Source organism: Solea senegalensis, linkage group LG21 (assembly GCF_019176455.1).
Source record: "Solea senegalensis isolate Sse05_10M linkage group LG21, IFAPA_SoseM_1, whole genome shotgun sequence".
NCBI lineage: Eukaryota > Metazoa > Chordata > Actinopteri > Pleuronectiformes > Soleidae > Solea > Solea senegalensis.
Window position 1 is genome coordinate 18407858 of NC_058040.1, and position 16428 is coordinate 18424285.

At 40.1% G+C, this 16428-nt stretch overlaps 1 long non-coding RNA gene across 1 annotated transcript; it reads left to right on the plus strand.

The window, feature by feature from the left end:
• The first annotated feature begins 4564 nt into the window (after positions 1-4564).
• Positions 4565-9600, plus strand: LOC122758591. The gene is made up of 3 exons (XR_006358172.1): positions 4565-4764; positions 5873-5918; positions 9460-9600. It is a non-coding gene; the product is annotated as an uncharacterized LOC122758591 (long non-coding RNA).
• Positions 9601-16428: the final 6828 nt, after the last annotated feature.

Sequence of the window (16428 nt, forward strand, 5' to 3'; positions counted from 1 at the left end):
TGATTATGTGTTTTTATCGAAGGTGGACAGGAGAAGAGAAACAAAACAGAGTATGTCCTGGTTTCCACAGAGAAAACACCAAAGAACGACAAGCTGTATGAGCACAAAGGCTAGTTAGCTAGCCAGCTAGCTGAAGGTATGTTAGCATTTGCCAGTTTTGCAAAATCTTCAATAAAAGGCTCATTTAAATTTTGTTCACAAATGTATTAAAATCAGGACCCCTTTTGGATAAAAAAGCTATAAGTCACTATTATCAGTAACATTAAAAATAAATGTTCAGTTTTAGCTTCAGATCTTAATCAAACATTTACAAAGTGTAAACAAAGAGTTGTTCCTCTCAAATTCTTCAGTTTTAGCTACATAAAGTTAGCTGTCAGTTTCAGAAAGACCTACAAATGAAAAACAACGATTCTAAAAAGATTGTTAGCTTTGCTCAGGAACCGAGTTTGTCTTCTCATCGGCGACAGAGTATGTCCTGGTTTCCACACAGATCCACGAAACAATGGCAAGGTATGTTAGCACTAGGCTAGTAAGCTAGCATTTGGCAGTACTTGGACATTTTTAGCTCTAAAGCAAACTGTATCTCACTTGTATCACCTGTGTTTTAACAGTTATTTGACTTACATTGGACACTGGGGGACGGTTGGGGTTGGACATTTGCCTTGAGTCAAAGTGAAGTTTGTAAGATTTACAAAATGGAAACAAAAGGCTAATTTCTGTCAAACTTTGTTAAATGGAAAACCATTCTTGCAAAAAAAAATTACATTACGCATTGAAATTCTTTAATTTTAGCTTTAGTCCTTTGTTATCAACCAAAAATGTTAGATACCTGCTATGACAATGATACATGATTTTTTAGTTAGATAGTTTAAAAAAACATTTTAGTTCTGTGTGGATGAGAAGCCAAAACAATACCATTTTTTTAGCGGATTCTAGTAAATATGTTGTCATGTGTATGAGTCCTAACAGTTGTTAAAGGTTAACATCTGTTAAATATGGTTCACAAATTTGTTAAAATCCACAACAACACCAATTCTATTCAATTCAAAGTCAATTTTACTAAAAACCAAAAAAAATTCATTAAACATTACAGTTAAAAAAATGACAGTGAATAAAATGATGATATTAACTTTGTAGTTACCAATTTTCTCTTCATTTTCATTTGATATGGGCTATGCAAATTAAAATAGTACAACTCCAGCCTTTTATATTTTTTATGTTATAATGAAATAACATTTATTACAACAACAAATTCCAAAAAGGTTACAAACAATATCAGGTATGACGATGAAAACAGACACAAGCCGTGCAGACTGGATCTTACGCTGGTTGTGTACATGTGTGTGTTTGTATTTTTGTGTGTTTGTGTGTGTGAGTGTTATCTCTGAGCGCAGAATGACTGAGAGCAGTGTATCATCAGCGTATCTGTTGACCCTGATGGATTGCTGAGGGCGACAGAGTAAACAGTCCGGGGCACGATCTGTGTGCAGAGTTCACACTCTCTGATTTATCACCTGAAATGATGAATCACCTCCTCTTCCTCCATGGAGGAGGGGGAGGAAGAGGAGGAGGAGGAGGTCACTGTCAGATCCTCTTCACTGACTGACCAGCATCTGTAGATTCAGCTGTGGCCTCCACGACCTGCAGCCTCGCTGCCACTCACATGCTCCTCCTTCACCGCCTGTCAGTCATCTCCTCATCCTTCTTCTCCTCCTGCTTGTCTACATTGCCATTACCATCTGTCCCATGCTTTTTCATTCTTGTGTTCCTCGTCCTGCTCTCGCGCTCACGTGTCTTTGTCCTCCTGCTTTTATTTCGTCTCCAATTTCGTAAAAGCGTCTTTCGCCTCCATCTCCTGGAGCCTCTCCTCTTTCACCGTTTAACCTTCTCCTCCTCTTTCTTGCTCTCTCTCTCTCTCTTTTGCCTTCTGCTTTATTTCCTCATCCACTCTCACCAGAATCTGTCACTGGTGTCTCATTTTTGTCCTTCTCCGTTCCCTCACTTTTAAAATGGTTTGTTGTAGAAAAGCAGTCTTCATTTTTACATTTTTGAGTTTGAGAGAACATCTCTAACAATTTTTGGACAAACTGAATTCAATCAATTGTTGAAAAGCAGTGGTTCCCAAAGACTGGGTCAGGACCCACAGATGTGTCATGGGAGATTTTTTTAGGGTCACAAATGTAGTTTTTTTTGAATATCTGGAGGCTAGATCCCCAGATTTTTTTGCGGTTCAAAAAATATGGAACCCGAAGCTTCATTACATTACATGTCATTTAGCAGACGCTTTTATCCAAAGCGACTTACAATAAGTGCATTTAAACATTTGGGTACAAATAAGAGCTAGTTAGTAAGTAAGAGCTTCAAATAAACCAAACTATGAAGTGCTAGTCATAAGTGCAATGTATATGTTTTTTTTTTGTCGTCGTTGTCTTAGCCGAGGTAGAGTCGGAAGAAATATGTTTTTAGTCAGCGGCGGAAGATGTGGAGGGTTTCCGCTGTCCGGATGTCGATGGGGAGCTCGTTCCTCCATTTGGGAGCGAGGACAGTGAACAGTCTCGAGTTCTGTGAATGCCTCTGCGATCCTCTCAGTGAGGGGGCAGCGAGCCGGTTTGCCGATGCAGAGCAAAGTGGGCGGGGCTGGGGTGTAGGTTTTGTAAGCATACGATGACGCTTGAAGCTTCGAAGCAGGGGCTAACAAACCAGCTAACATAAGGCTAAAGGCGGAGTCCACCAGTCCATCGCAGGACAAACAACTCACTCACTCTCACATCCACACAAATGGTGACTTTTTCACGTCCACTTAACCCCCGCTAACTCCACACAGAAACTCAAACTCAAATCAAACTGGGATCTGAACTGGTGACCTTCTTGCTGTCAGGCAACAGTGCTAGCCACCATTGCACCATTTGTCCTACTGTCAGACACTTACTTAGTGAAAATCCCTCATATTCAAAAAGGGGCCGTACAAAACCTAATCAGCCAAAGTGACTTTTAAAACTCAGCTTCAGTCGCGCGCTGCGCTCTTTAACGCTCACACGCCGCATTGTTTAAGTGTCGCTCAGCCGCTGACACAGTGTGGGACAAGACAACTGTCAAGTTTTATCATTGTGCCCATTATCAATGTGACGAGTCGGGGGTGGGGGGGGGGCAATAAAACACAGCTGACATGTTTTGATGGGTCTATTTATCGCAGCCTCGCCGGGCCTGTAAATCAAAGACTCGGTCGGTCAGTTAATGGTGCGAGAGGAAACCAGACATTTACCAGGTGCTTCGCTAGATTAGAGGGAATATAATTCGTATTTTTGTCCTTGACCTCACGAAGGGAGGAAAAATTAATGTTGATATTTCCTGGAGAAAAAAGCTTGTAATACGGAGACTATGGGCCCGCTGATTGACTCTAGAGTCACATGACTTGTGTTTTATGGAAGAGAAACGGAATTAGAAAATGAATCGCTGAGTAATTAATGGCGATAGGTGTAAGGAATGTGTAATATGTACGTGTTAAATTGAAAATATTTTTCATTTGTGTCATTGGCTATGTACAGTATGTACGTCGTCGTATATCTGAATAAAAGATATCTTTTAATACATTTTACAGTCATCCACAAGAAAACGAAAAACAACTACTTGATACTTGAGATTTGGGAAAACTCCTGAGCATATGCTAGCATACACCACCCGTTACACTGCCGCCTAGAGTTTTGTCATGGTCATGAACACTGAAAAAACCTAAAATATATATTTACTTAATTTGGTTCCACTTACATTCACTTAGCAACTGAAGTAATGTTTTATTAGGTTTTCTTTCAGAGTGTAGTTTTGTGTTTTGTAACAGAATTAGCCAAACACAACGGCTTCAGCTACCAAACTTGACATTTATCATTTAAACATTTTACTTTAGCTTTTTACTTTAAATATCTCTGTAAATATCTGTTGCTGGAACATTCAAATTTACCAAATACGTTCAATATTTATGTAATAAATACAAACTTTGGCGACCCAATTCAACAATGTATTTTTCTATTTCGTTTTTTTTAATTGCAGTAAGAGTTTTCAACACTAAATGTTTTACATATTTGACATAAAATATCACCTTCAATAACATTATTTCTGACAAAATTAGGTTATAACAGTAATCTCAGTCAATCTCAGTCCCCCTTGTGTTAATGATTAGGGGCTAAAATGATAGATTATAGTTTGCCGTAATGTTATGATGAAATTATTGATTAATAACGCCAACATTTGGGATGTTTTTATTATTTTATTGATTTTTTCTTACCGTAATTATCTGTTTTTCTCACCGTCTCTAACACACATGGACACTGGACGTGTGTGTGTGGTTGGATAGTTTCTCTGTGTGTGTGTGTGTGTGTGTGTGTGTGTGTTTTTGTGGTGCGGAATGAAGGGCAGAAATCACCCACTGCTGTATGTGTGTGTGTGTCATTGGACCCTATCATTGGATTACAGCTCACAGTAATCTAATCATGTGGCTGTGAGCTCAGCGAGCAGGCGTTTGTGAGAAGGACAGCAGTCCTGGTGAACACAGACCTCAGTCTGTCAACGCGTTACCTGTTGTTGTGTCTGCGGTTTGTGTTTCCCAGACTAATTATTAGCCCGTGGTTTTTGCATCACTCTGGTTCTTCTTACACCAGAAACATCCAGTAATGAACAGTTTCAAAAATGTCGTGTGCTGTCAGTGGACATGTGGACTCATCCAGAAACGTTTTCTGGAACCTGTTGGTGCTTCATTTCGTTCACATGGAGGTATTTAATGGACACACATTCAGAGACATTTTTGTGGTTTATATCTGTTTATGTTGTTGGTGTATGTTACATAGGTGGCTACACTTCAACAATGAAAACAAATAGTGACCGGAAAATATGTCAAAATCCAGTTTGGTCGCACGGTACATCAACTTGATTTAGTCAAAGACGTTTTTTTAGTAGTGTGTCTGTGATTGGCTGTGGTTGAGTGGACAGACACAGGGTTCCCACACCTTGGTTGACATCAAATTCAAGGAATTTTTCCAGGTCCACTTCCCTCAAATTCAAGGACTCGAATGTGTTTACGCAGCTTCAGATGGGAGGACGACTCGGAAGAGCTTGTCTTCGTCCATGGCGTCCACTTTTTGTTATTGTCCTTGGGATCTTGGTCTTTGTAAATTTGTCTTTGGTGAGACAGAGATGTTGTGGAATTTCCATTTCCCAGGCTAACTTTAACTTTACTCGCTCATTGTTCCACAGTGGCTCAGTGGTTAAGACCAGTACCCTGTGTGCGAAAGACATCATGGTCGCAATGGTTGCAAGTTCAACTCCACCCCTGACTGATTGTACTCAATTCCATTGTAAGTCGCTTTGGATAAAAGCATCTGTTAAGTGACATGTAATGTAAAAAGACAGACAGTGGACAGTGTCCGCAACACCCGTCCTAGTAATTATGTCTCCATGGTCGACCTCGTCGTCTACGTATATAAAGCAACGCAGGGTGTGAAACAGTAGGTGGTGTCGTAAACAAACGGGAGACATTGACCTAAACATCAATTTAACTACTTCCTTGGATTCAAGCACTTTCAAGTAGGATGAAAGTTGCAGAAAGCCACCAGGGGGCGTCTCCACTGGTGTCCATGGACATGAACTTCTTCTTCTCACTTGATTTATAGAGGATTTAATGGTCTCAATCACTAGTTTCAGCTCTTCTTCAGCAGAATGAGACGTAATTGTTGCGACTTATGTTCACATTTAGAGAAAAATAAATGATAAAGCAGTGTGATTGACAGCTGCATTGTCCAATAGGAATCCGGAGACATGTTCCTCACAGAAATCCTAAAGCTTTCCTCACATGAATTCCACGTCCGCTTCATCTCATTCCCAGACTAACGTTAGCCGCTGATACAGATCTTCTCGACCTCAATCATCAGGTGAGGAAAAAAAAACATCTACTTTTCAATACTTTTCATTTTTAACGCCGAGTCAATATCGACCGCCTGAGACTCACTCCCGAGTGCCACTTTCTCCGTTCAGGCGATTAGAGGCGTGTTATTTTAATCATCATCATCATCTTTCATTAGATCCACTCTTTATCTGTCGCCCCAAACACACCAGAGAAAACACTTTGAGACGCGGAGCGGCAATAAAAGCTTCACGCAGAGTCGCAGTCTCTGAATCACTGCTTCTGTCACAGACAATCCCAATTTGTCCCATTCGTGTGCAAAAGTGTCGCTACTTCCTGTTGCCTCTACTGTTTTATGATAGTTGTATTTGTCACCCGCCCATAAAACCAAAGACGAAACCTTGTATTTGTTTTATAAGAATAACTGTTAAAGACTAAATGTAAGCGGGGGCATATATCGCCACCTAGTGAGTCAGAGGTACGATTATTAAATAATCATCCAGTTAAACAACATAGTCGACAGGAAGTAGCCACACTTCACACACGTGTAGAACACATTGGGTTTGGGCATATAGCGCCACCTTGTGTATTAGAACACATTTTATTGCATAGTGATTCAGTGCTCTCGTTAAACAACACACACAACAGGAAGTAGCATGTGTGGACAGGAAGTAGCCACACTTTGCACATGTGAACATGCAAATATGGTTTTCAGTACATATTAGGCAGTGACAACTTTAACTTTTTGTTGAATGAAAATTGTTTTTAATGCCAGGCTGTGAAAAGTCTACACACAGCCCATAATATTCTAATTTAAACCCTCATATAGCACCAACACCGCTGTTAATACCAGTAATTACTGCTGTTGGTGATGATAATAATAGTGTTGTTACTGTAACCACGGCCGCTGCTGCTGCTCTTCAAGAACCAGATATAATTTGCTGTTGCCTCGATGAGTCTCGTGGATTTAAAGGGGTAGTTTTTGAAGTGTGGGGGGGGCGGGGAGGGGGGGTGTGCCGGAGGCGTGAGTGTGAGCTCAGTGTCAGAGAACCGACACTGCGACTTTTACCACTAATAGCACTTGTGTCACATTTGTTTCACAGTAAATCAATCGTACACATGGTTCTGGTCCAGTTTGAACTGTAGACGTGTTGTTATTGACGGGTATTGCTTACAATGGCTCACCCAAGATACTTTTTTTTTTGTTTTATTTGCATTTTAGACTTAACTTAACTGGACTGTGGTGAAGTCGGGGTGATGTCACACTATGTTAACCACTTTGAAGCAGTTATAGTCAAGGTGAACTACTCCCACACCAAACTCCATAGAGAAAATCAGTGATTTTAACTTATTGAACTAGGGTTTCAAGAGAGTTTGTTGGTGCACTGCTGGGGTGGACGTAGAGTCTGTGTAAGGGACAGCTTCACAACACTGTGTGCATGATCTCAGGACGTAAACATCCAGTCCATTCTCAAATGACGTCTTTGGCGCAAACAACTAAAAAACACGACGCGCCGCCGAGCGCCTGCGTCTCATTCCCTCGCGGCGATGAGGTCGTCTGTCGAGCTGCCACTCAGCGTCAGCGCCGCCATCAGAGGAGCCCGGAGGACAATGACCATTAGAGGAAGCAATCATGTGATCATCATGTGACGCAGATCAGAACATCGCTGTTTGTCAGGAGGCAGAAAAAAAACAAAACTGCTTATTGTAATTTTATTCATTGGCTCAAATTTGTCAGATGAAAAACAAAACAATATTCATAAAGAAGTGAAATAAGAGGTGGAGGCAGAACAGAGTTAATGTGCGTGCGACGCCGCGGGGCTCATTGTTCCGCAGCTGTAATGGACTCCGGAGGATAAACGCTTTCCTACAAGTGGCCTTCATGCTTTCACAAAAATCACATAATTATTCTGATAAATGAAACGCAGCAGAGTTTTTCTACTTTTGTTTAAATGCCATGTTTTTGTGCTCTCATAAGAACTAAAAATCACCACCTCACCACATGAACACATGATTATGGATCACGTTATTCACAGGTTGCTTTAATTCTCTGTGAAATCCACTTTTTTTTTTTAAACAGCAAAAGGAGACAAAGTCAACAAAAATAAGTCTTTAATCAAAAAATCCGTGACAAAACAAAACACGAACAAAAGACGAGGATGAAGAAGACGAAGGGACAGAAAATCAAGCACAGACGTGTGAGGACATCAAGTGAAGCAGCTGAACGGGATAATTAAAGACAGGTGAAAGACATCAGGGCAGAGCGAGAGGAAAACAGGACACAAACAAAACTCACTGACAATAAAGACCAACATCAACAAGAGAAAGTTCACAAAACACAAAATCCCACGAGCGATCATGACAAAGCTTCATATTTAATTTGTTTACAGCGTCTTCATCGCTTCAGTTATATAAGTGAGACATCAGTGAAGAAAACACATGAACACATGAAGGCGCCACATTTTCTTCAAAGCTCAAAAGTCTTTGGCTTAAACTTGTCATTCGTGATGTGACAGAAACAAAACAACATCGTCTGCGTACACGTTGATCCCTGTGAGCCGCCTTCATTTATTCACTCAGTTTGTCCTGATGTCTTTAGTCCGTCCGTCTGTCTCACGTCCTCACACGCTTGTCTTAGTGCTGTTTTGCTTTAATACGTCAGTTGTGTGCTCATTTTCTTTATTGTTGCAAATTCTGTTAACTTTTAATAGTGTTGACTTTGCATTGTAACGCATTTTTTTATTTACTTTTTGCAAAACACTACAGACAAAAAACAGAAAGCAAACTGTTTTCAAAATAAAATGAAAAATGAAAAAACAGACAATCACAAGTTTTTTCCAATTTCTGATAATGAAATAGGAAAAAACGGAAAATGAGCATTTCCGTTTGGATTTTAAATTACGTGTCACGAAGGTTGCGTAACCCGGAAGTAACCTGTGGCAGGGGCCGTCTACAAAGTGCAACACCTGAAAAAAGACACATTAAGACAGTGTAGTGTCGTCAAACTTTCTGTAAACTTTATTCCACTGTATCTCACGTTTTTAGCTCACAGGGACACAGTGGTTTCTGGCCCACTGCTGCCTCTTGTGGTCGGTTTGAGTCACTGAGGTCACAAAATAGTACATTTGAAGTTGAAGTTGTTTAATTGTGTAAAATTGCTGATTTTCTCTATGGACTTTGGTGTCGGGAGAGAGCGCGTTACGTAAGTCTAACTATGGCGTCAAACTTTCTGTAAACTGATTTGCAGACACTTTTATGACCGTTGTCCCGTGTGAAGCTCCTCCCCCTGTCACAGGTCACATCCAGGTCACGTAAATTTGCAATAGATGGAAAAATCAAACCAGGAAAAACGCTTGTTATCGAAAAAACAAACCTCTTTTTCTTAAAAAATCATTATGTTTTCTTCTTCGTCCTCGTCATCCTCCAACCTGCAGATGTTTGGCTCTGTGAGAACACGTCGTTGTCTCCCAGCGTGAACTGTCCTTTGTATCAGGGACGGATTGAGTTCTGCTCACTGTAACCCGGTTCACTTCAGGCCATTATGAGAATCCTTTGTTTTTCCATGACAGAGTTACAATAACCAGACGCCTCCGTCAGCGAGTCGCTGATTACACACCTCCAGCTATCGCTGCTGCTCCCATTCACCTCTCCGCTGCTTCCACCGTGTGACACAAACCAGGACCTGGCGTGGAATTTACTCACTCTGTGGATCCACGGTGTCAGGTAAACGTCAATGTGTTGATTTCTTAGAGCGGAGAAAAGAAACAAGAAAGAGTTGAAGACGTTGGCTTTAAATGGTCCATTCCTGACAGAGTGACCCCTGCGTTCACTCCTCACAGATTTAACCGGTAATCCTCGCTGACAATTCACCAGCGAGGGCTTTTGGGGGGATTGTGAGGGAGATTATCTAAACAAATACATCACCTTTGGAGGCTAAATCCCTCCTCAAGGAGACTCGCTGAGAGATGAGTCTTGCGTGCGGTGGAAGGAGAGACCAGGAACGAGGCCAAGGTGTCGGTTCTGTGATCATCGCCGCCGAGGGCGAAGTCGCGTGACTTAGAAATCACACATTTCATCTTTACTGCGAACCAGGTGTCACTCACCGCTGAAGTGTCCTTGAGCAAGAAAAGAAGAAGCAGAGGGAAAAAAAAACTGTTATTTTTCTGCCCAGTGGTTTCCACGGTGACGTCTCGTTTTCAAAGTGTTTGGCACTGAGTCAAAATCTTTTCCTTCCTTTTTTGTCTCTAATGACTTTAAATGAACAACAACGGCAGGGAAACAGTTGTCAGTATTAATTCCCTAATAAATCCCCAGTGGTTTCATTAGTTATTAGAGCTGAATTGATTGTTATTGTCCCTAAAATCTCTGTTTTTGCTTCACAGTGAGAGGAAGATGTGGTTTTTACGGCTCTCACTTTTGTAAAAACAGATTTTGGAAAGGCTCACGTAACAAAATCTAATCTAATGTATGTCTGCGATATCTTAAAATAACATGTTGGCCACTGTATCTCACTGTTAGACTGAAAACTGAAGCTTGCGATCTGTTTTCTCTCCTGCACCAAACCCCATAGAGAAAATCTCCGTTTTTAGCTCTCAGGGTCACAGTGGTTTCTGGCTCACTGCTGCCTCCTGTGGTCAGTTTGAGACACTGAGGTAAATCTATATGGAGAGTTTAAAATGCTGAAGTCATAAAATAGCACATTTAAATTTGCCAATGGAAGCAGTCGTGGATCAACAACTCCAACTTTAATTGTGTAAAATTGCTGATTTTCTCTATGGAGTTTGGTGTAGGGAGAGAACGCGTTACAAACTTCACTTTCCTATTGGAAAAGTAAGTCTTAACTGCTCCGAACTGCCATTTTAAAGTGATTTTATGAAACCCTGACAGCACTTTTGTTGTTTTAGAGTTGGGCGAGACTCAAAGTTGTGTCAGAATTGTGGCTACAATCCCCATGATTTAAGTTTTCATTCACACAAGTACACATATCTTTCCTTTTCCCCCCTCTACGTCGCTCAGATAAATGTTTCTTATTATTATTATTACAACAAAAAAGCTTTTCCGTCCTGCACCAACATCAGCAATCGTCTACTTCTGTCTTAGCTGGATTGTTTTGTTAGAGATTAGACGCTTGGCACGACGACTTGAAGAAGTCTCAGTGGTGAAAAATGCCGTTTTCTTTTGCCTCAGAACGTTCTCCTCTGCTGAATGACAGCGTGATTACAGGCACTCGAGAACAAACCTCACAATACGTCGATTTGGTTTCATGCACAGTTGGAGGTAATTTTAAAATAGTGCTGTTAGAGCTCAGACTCTAATCAGGGCACTTACGTTGTGCTTATACAGTGTAATCTTACACTGTATAATAGAGAATCCAGAGGAGCCAGCGCGCATAATGTGTCCATGTGAGAAATGAACAGTGAGATTCTGTGTGATTGTACTTTTTTCTCTCAGGTGGAGGCAAAAAAAAAAACTGTGGAAAAATCTAACGGAGAAAAAGGCGAGAAACGGAGGTGAAGCGGCGGTGAAGCGGCGGTGAAACGGCGGCGAGCGCCAGGGCGACATCATGCCGCTATTATTTCCACTCCATCACAAGAGTCTAGAATCTAAAAAAAACAACATTTTAGCCCCTTAATAAAAAGCTTAGTCAATAAAATCTACATCTGCCTACGCAGGCAACATCTAAAAATACAAGTTCACCGCTTTATCTCATCGTTCGTCACTGGAAACTGGAGTTTGTGCCACTTTGTAAACCACTCTCTCCCTCCACACCAAATCCCATTGGTAAAATGAGTGATTTTAACATCACAGCACACAGGAGTTGCTGATCCACTGCTGCCTCCATCAGTGACTTTAAATGTGTACTTTTGTGCATTCGGCATTTTATGTCCCACGTTTGGATTCACCAAAGTGACACAAACTCGCCACATGAGGCAGCAGTGGACCAGCAGCTCCTGTGTCCCCGCGAGCTAAAAACGATGATTTTCCCTATGGAGTTTGGTGTGGGAGAGTGAACCCAGTTTGTATTCACTCAACAACACGTGTGTAACAGAATTCATATTAAAGCTAAGGTAGGGAACATATCTTTTGTCATTATTGATCAATAATTCAACAGCAGCTCATGAACAATCGAATGTTTTTCTTTAGATTTAATCACCACCAGCATCATGTTCTTTTCCTTCACGTCCACTCTCTTTACTCCACGCTGCAGTCAGTCAGTCAAACATGCAGATACTTCACAGCTGTGTGTGCTCGCCGTCCCGACCGTGCTGTTCCACCGCGCTGGCAGCAGACGCCTGCGATCCATCAACACCAGACGCAGCCAACCAACGCTCACTGCTCCACAGCCGTGTGCTAATTAGCAGGAGCGGAGAGTCATGAAGCGGCTGCAGCGTAACGACATCTACAGGTTGTTGTTTAGCAGTGACGTTTTCATCTCACAATTTACACTTTTTATCTCACAATCTCGACTTTTCATCTCACAATCTAGACTTTTTATCTCACAATCTCGACTTTTCATCTCACAATTTACACTTTTTATCTCACAATCTCGACTTTTCATCTCACAATTTACACTTTTATCTCACAATCTCGACTTTTCATCTCACAATCTAGACTTTTTATCTCACAATCTCGACTTTTCATCTCACAATTTACACTTTTTATCTCACAATCCTTTCATCTCACAATCTAGACTTTTTTATCTCACAATCTCGACTTTTCATCTCACAATTTACACTTTTATCTCACACTTTTCATCTCACAATTTACACTTTTTATCTCACAATCTCACTTTTCATCTCACAATCTAGACTTTTATCTCACAATCTCGAATTTTCATCTCACAATTTACACTTTTATCTCACAATCTCGACTTTTCATCTCACAATTTACACTTTTATCTCACAATCTCGACTTTTCATCTCACAATCTAGACTTTTTATCTCACAATCTTTTTCATCTCACACTTTTTATCTCACAATCTCACTTTTCATCTCACAATTTACACTTTTTTATCTCACAATCTCGACTTTTTCATCTCACAATCTAGACTTTTTATCTCACAATCTCACTTTTCATCTCACAATTTACACTTTTATCTCACAATCTCGACTTTTCATCTCACAATTTACACTTTTTATCTCACAATCTACTTTTCATCTCACAATCTAGACTTTTTATCTCACAATCTAACTTTTCATCTCTTACACTTTTATCTCACAATCACTTTTCATCTCACAATTTACACTTTTTATCTCACAATCTCGACTTTTTATCTCACAATCTAGACTTTTTATCTCACAATCTCGACTTTTCATCTCACAATTTACACTTTTTATCTCACAATCTCTTTTTCATCTCACAATTTACACTTTTAATCTCACATCAATCTAGACTTTTTATCTCACAATCTCACTTTTCATCTCACAATTTACACTTTTTATCTCACAATCTCACTTTTCATCTCACAATTTACCACAATAATTTTATCTCACAATTTACTTTTTATCTCACAATCTTTTTTATCTCAATTTACACTTTTTATCTCACAATCTCACTTTTTATCTCACAATTTACACTTTTTATCTCACAATCTCGACTTTTTATCCCACAATTTACACTTTTTATCTCACAATCTTGACTTTTTATCTCACAATTTACACTTTTATCTCACAATCTCTTTTTATCTCACAATTTACACTTTTATCTCACAATCTCTTTTTATCCCAATTTACACTTTTTATCTCAATTTTTTATCTCACAATTTATACTTTTATCTCAGAATTAGACTTTTTATCTCACAATCTACTTTTCATCTCACAATTTACACTTTTTATCTCACAATCTCGAATTTTTATCTCACAATTTATACTTTTTATCTCAGAATTAGACTTTTATCTCACTATCTCTTTTTATCTCACAATCTCGACTTTTTATCACACAATCTCGACTTTTTATCTCACAATCTCGACTTTTTATCTCACAATTTACACTTTTTATCTCAGAATTAGACTTTTTATCTCACAATTTCAAATTTTTGTCTAATAATTGTGACTTTTTATCTCATAATTAGACTTTTTATCTCACCATTTTAACTTTTTATCTCATTATTTCGAATTTCATCTCATAATTTCACATTTTTATCTCATAATTTCGACTTTTTATCTCATTAAATTTTTTATCTCACAATTTCGACTTGACTTTTTTATCTCATAATTTCACTTTTTTCTCATTAAATTTTTATCTCACAATTTGACTTGACTTTTTATCTCATAATTTCACATTTTTATCTCATAATTTGTATTTATCTCATTAGATTTTTTATCTCACAATTTCGACTTTTTATCTCATAATTATGACTTTTTATCTCATAAATATGAATTTTTATCTCATAAATATGACTTTTTATCTCATAAATATGACTTTTTATCTCATAATTAGACTTTTTATCTCACAATTTCGACTTGTGGGGGACGAGCAGCATCTGAAAACATCACTAACACGTTATAAATCACGTATGGAGGCAAACATGGATGACTTTCAGGTGATCTTTCTGCGTCGGCCACATACTGGTGTTACCACATGAAACACTGCTGCTGCTACTGCTGCTGCTGCTGCTGCTACACCTGGCAGCTGCTTCCCGCTGCTTCCCACAGTTCCAGGATGATTCACTTTCTCCCAGAATGCTGTGCAGGAATTCATTTTGGTGCTAAGTCAAATTTGAGAGACATTCATAATAAACTGAAGAGGCCTTGGAAATTGATTACATCATGTTTGAGAAGCACAATAGAGATATGAAGTCATTCCTCAAGGTGCTTTACTTTGTCTCGTGCACCAAATTTCATTGAGAAAATCAGTGATTTTACATCACAGCACAACAGTACTGACAGTTTTTGAGTCAAAGCCAACTTTAAAACAAGGAAACTGCTGTCAGTGCAGTTAATTCAATCACTTTAAAGACAGACGTTAAGACGTTTCCAGCAGGAAGCACAAGTTTGTAAACTGGCCTCTCCCACACCAAACCCCATAGAGAAAATCAGGGATTTTAACATCACAGCACACAGGAGTTGTTGATCCACTGCTGCCTCCATTCATAAGTTCACATGTGTCATTTTGTGAATTCGGCATTTGAAATCCTTTGTTTGGATTGACCTCAGTGACACAAACTCACCACACGAGGCAGCAGTGGACCAGCAGCTCCTGTGTCCCAGTGAGCTAAAAACTGCAATTTTCTAAATAGACTTTGGTGCAGAAGTTTATTCAAACTCTTATTTTAAACTCTAAATTGTGTTTGTTTGTTTTCTCCTCTGTCGCCATGAGCAGCCATGATCTCAGTGACAGCAGGCATGTGTGTGTGTGTGTGTGTGTGAGTCAGTACGTCATACCGGCCTCAAACTATGACTTTAATCAGATCTCTCAAAACTGTCACGGAATCTTCCATTAACAGACGGACAGAACCAGGACTGATGAGCTGAAGCGTCACAGGTTGGAGGAGCTGCCGAGCAGATGATGATCCGTCTTCGTTGATAATTCCTATTCAAACCATGTGTGTGTGTGTGTGTGTGTGTGTGTGTGTTTCTTTTTAAAACCACTGAATAAAACATACAGGGCAAAAAATCAATCTGCAAACTGCTCAACGCTAAGTCGTTGCTTCACAACTACAAATTTTTACGTGTGTTTTCTTTCCTTTTACGACGCAGCCCTTGTGAGACCCGCTGTGATACATTACATTACATGTCATTTAGCAGACGCTTTTATCCAAAGTGACTCACAATAAGTGCATTTAAACATTTAAACATTTGGGTACGAATAAGAGTTAGAAGTAAGTAAGAGCTTCAAGTAAACCAAACTATGAAGTGCTAGTCAAAAGTGCGATGTATACGTTTTTTTTCGTTTTTTTTTGTCATCTTAGTCAAGGTAGAGTCGGAAGAAATGTGTTTTTAGTCGGCGGCGGAAGATGTGGAGGCTTTCTGCTGTCCGGATGTCGATGGGGAGCTCGTTCCACCATTTGGGAGCGAGGACAGTGAACAGTCTCGAGTTCTGCGAATGCCTCTGCGATCCTCTCAGTGAGGGGGCAGCGAGCCGGTTTGTCGATGCAGAGCGGAGTGGGCGGGCTGGGGTGTAGGTTTTGATCATGTCCTGGATGTAGGCTGGACCGGATCCGTTTGTAGCATGGAACGCAAGCACTAGAGTCTTGAAGCGGATGCGAGCAGCTACAGGAAGCCAGTGAAGGGAGCGGAGGAGCGGTGTAGTGTGGGAGAATTTTGGTAAGTTGAAGACCAGTCGAGCTGCTGCATTCTGGATGAGTTGCAGAGGTCGTATGGCACATGCAGGAAGACCAGCCAGGAGGGAGTTGCAGTAATCCAAGCGTGAGATGACAAGAGCCTGGACCAGAACCTGTGCCGCCTTCTGGGTTAGAAGAGGCCGTATCCTTCAATGTTGTTGGATCATAAGGATGTTGCAGCAATGTTGGCAGTGAGGGAGAGATGGTCATCAAGTGTCACATCCAGGTTCCTTGCGGTGTGAGAAGGAGTTACCAC